At 45.7% G+C, this 3,757-nt stretch overlaps 1 long non-coding RNA gene across 1 annotated transcript; it reads right to left on the bottom strand.

Moving 5' to 3' along the window:
* Positions 1 to 1,080: 1,080 nt before the first annotated feature.
* LOC144107379 (uncharacterized) lies at positions 1,081 to 3,054 on the bottom strand. The gene is made up of 3 exons (XR_013309269.1): positions 3,023 to 3,054; positions 1,826 to 1,879; positions 1,081 to 1,113 (listed from the first exon to the last, which is right to left on the bottom strand). It is a non-coding gene; the product is annotated as an uncharacterized LOC144107379 (long non-coding RNA).
* Positions 3,055 to 3,757: the final 703 nt, after the last annotated feature.

Genomic DNA, 3,757 nt, shown 5'->3' with positions numbered 1-3,757 from the left:
AATTAATTTATCAAGTGTCATCATTTGTCGAATTGCTGCCCTGCTGATAGTACCACGAGAGCAAATATCGCAGTTCCACCTGCCTCGTACATCACAGCTTTTCATTTAAACTTTAGGCACACACCTGCTAAAGCTTATTTTCAATGTAAAACTTCGTGCAGTCAGGTCAGTAGTCGCGCAATCCCGCGCTTTAGGCATAAAAGGGTAACTTCGTTACGCTGAGAAAAATGAGACTTAGATTGAAACTCGGCAGAATTGCAAGGGTTTTTAAACGTCATCGTTGACTATGGAAGTGGTGTATTATCAACAGACTTCGGGGAAGGCACCGTAGTTAAAGAAAATATATTTCAATTTAGAAATAATCACTCCTGTGGGAGCGTACCAGCCGGTCCACAGTTACAATCGTTCAACATGGTTCTATACTGCAGAATAATTAACCTCATGTCTAAGAAATTGCAAAAACCGCAATTCAGATTCAGTAACTCACCATGCCAGTAACCTTATATTCGTTTGGACATAATGCCATTGTATTAACTAGGAACTGTAGCAGTGTACTATTAGTGAACAATTTAATTGACGATATCTCATGCCCGTACTGTATGCGTCACCAGCAAATTCTAATTACAGTCAGGCCTAGCACCATGATAGCCGACCAAACTTGCTATGTATCGCAGATATAGCCCAAGCATTGAAACGGTTTTCCTGTCTGGACAGTGTCACTCACCGTACTAATGCGCTTATACATATGTCGTCGGCGAGAGGCCCCTTGTCAAGTTACGTTTCGAAGCGCACCCACACTAACTAGGCTTGCAGGCTGAAGTTCCCAACGTGACAGCCCTTTTTCCTGCACCTCTCTTTGCGCACAGTATTCTCATTCCAAATGAACGTGCCATTATTGTTACTCTGAGGCCATATATATGCGCCGTGGTTCTACAGAATGCATATAATTGGCCGTCTTTAACATGAACAGAAAATGGAACGACTCCTCAGTGCCTACAGCGGCCATCAGAAAGTTCATTTTTACTACGAACTCGATCAGCGCAACTCAAACAGCCCACGCGTAAAAAAACTGATACTTACTACTGGTGGTTGTTCCAGTGACCGTATGCTTCGCTAAAATAGAAAAGATATCAACATTCGCATAAGGCAAGAATCTCCTGTCTATGCAGTGCGCCATCTTTAAAACATGGACGGTATGCATGACGCTTTCAAACGTACAATTCCGATCGCTGTTACCATGGACACCCGAGCGTGGTGCTTTGAAGCCTATCAAGTTACTGTGAAGCAAGATTTGAGAGACCTTCGTCGCTATCAGAAACACACGTAGCAGACGACGGTGAGCTACAGCAGACACTGAGGCAGCGTCTCAGCCACATGCATGCGCCACATGACACGCGGGCCTGTGCTCACGGTAGGGTGACCACCGCTGTACGTAAGCATGAATTTCCGCGTATAAGTACGGGGAATTCCGTCAAGAGAGGACGATAAGGCGGGGAGGTTAACCACAACAGTTTTCTGCTGAGCTACCCTACACTGGGAGAGAAGGCAAGAGAAATTCTAGGAGAAATAGAAAAGTAAATGATGGAGTAATAACGAGAAGTGCCAGTTAAAGACGTTGGTGGGGAATTCTGGCAGATGGCTGGACTACACGGGCGCACCTGTCTGCCGTTAAAACCGCTACAGGAGCAAAATTAAATTCAGTTTCACGCAGTTCTGGTGTTGCCTACTGGGGCATCTCGCTCCGGTCCCCCCCCCCCCCCCCCCCTCACACACACACACACACACAGGCAGATATTTAACAAGCATAAGGAAAGTTGACACGCACTTGTCATCGCCGCTGCCTTGGTTGTTGCCTTTGTTATCTTTGCTGTATTCTTTGCTGTAAACAAGGAAGGACCGCATAAGGTTAACATCCTTTTAAATATCCTCTTTCATCGGTAATATGCAAGTCGCACGCCTGTGTTAGTAATTCATCATTTAAGAAAATTGCCCAGCGTTCATTCAAAGAAAACGCGTTATCTCTTCATGAGGAGTTTCCTTTCACAATGTCTCGATGCCAGCGCCCCCAAGGCCCTCTGATGATAGCTGCCTCGTTTGGTGTGAAAACAGCGTGTTTCGTCTCTCCCAGATTATTGCAGAGGGCAACGTTGATAGTGTTCTGGCCGAAAGAGCAACTTCCCTACATCAAAGTCTTTAAAGCATAGAATCACGCGAGAAATTTCTCTAATAAACTAGGCAGGGCTTCGTGTCCGCACAAGAGCTCGGGGCAATCGTACTGCCTTAAAATGGCGCCTCCATGGACCTTACAAACGGTGTCCCTAGTCTCAACGGATGCGGAAGCGTTACGTATCGGGCCTCCAAACCTGTACCAAGTGCACTCCAAAACGACACTCACTCAATTCCTTTCAACCAACCGAAAATCGATTGGCGCAAGGGGATCAGGAAGCGCAAGAATCGGAGGAGTCACAGCAGTGATGACTCTGCTCCCGTTCTCCGACCACGGCTCTCCTTGGAGGCATAAACGTGAACGATCGACTAATATCTGTCAGTTTAAAGAGAACTTGGTCAAATTAATAACCGACTATATGTAGGAAGTATAACTATTTCTGTAACTGTCGCATACCACATTTATATTACTGTATCCACGGAAATAAAAACGTGCCTGCAGTGATTATTCTGTACAAGTATTGAATGTAACGCAATAAGTTTTGTATGCTTACGTATGCATATATAATTGCCACAGCGTGGCTAGATCAACGCTCTGGGCTACCGAGCCAGACCTTTGTGGAGGGCTCCAAACTAATTTATATCCCTTGTAACTTGCACCGAAATATCGGCACCTGAGCGTTTTTGCTGTAGCTTCCAGGGGTATACGAGCGTCATGCACGAATCCGGACGAATTAGGCACAATGCTGCCGAAATTAGGCCTAGTAGAAGTACGCGATAGCCAATGAGCCGCCGCAGCAAATCCTAATGCAATGCGCCACCTTCGAATAAAGATCGCTTACGCATTTTTCCTTACCTGCTGTCGCCTTCATCGTGCTCTTGTGAGTAACTGAAAAGAAGCAAGTGTTTTCTCATATAAAACTAGGGTAATTTAGAAACAGTGTAACCTGCGTTTACTCTAAAGGAATTATGCGCAGCTACAAAAAACGAGCCTAGATCAGTCGCTTAACATTTAAGATTATGAAATATGCACTTTTATCCAGCACAAAATCATTTAATATAGAAAGGAGCAACCCCTGGCGACCAACCATGCGCTTTTCCTCTCTTCAAATGATTAACACATTTCTACCAGCAAGTTCAATGGCTGCGCATTTTAAAAAGATACGATTACGGTTAACAGCAGCACTCAGATCCCAAAGAATTGAGGTAAGTTCAGCTCTCCGGAACTTCAATACTGGTGGTATATGACCAGTGGAATTCAAACCCTCAAAAGACCATCAAACGGCGAAAACAATGGCCGGAGCAGCAGTGTCGTCCAGCGTGGCAGGCCCAATCATGGCACGACAATTCATGGCGTCATGCTTGACGTCACGACTACGATTGGTCTGGAGCGAAATACGAACTGTTATTCAAATTTCAGTTTCTCAGCCAAAGTAAAGGGGCATTCCGCTCCCAGGAAAGGTGAAACAGGTCGAGGGGCCTGATTAGCTAACTGCCGAGGCTCAACGAATCGCCTTAAGCACCGCCGGTTGCCGCTTTGGCACCGTTGTCCATGGCGCATCCCCGTCGAAGCAACGATGGGTCTAGTCAA

The sequence above is a fragment of the Amblyomma americanum genome, chromosome 10, assembly GCF_052857255.1.
Source record: "Amblyomma americanum isolate KBUSLIRL-KWMA chromosome 10, ASM5285725v1, whole genome shotgun sequence".
Lineage (NCBI taxonomy): Eukaryota > Metazoa > Arthropoda > Arachnida > Ixodida > Ixodidae > Amblyomma > Amblyomma americanum.
The sequence above is the reverse complement of the archived record's forward strand: the minus strand, read 5'-3'. Positions and strand labels throughout refer to the sequence as shown.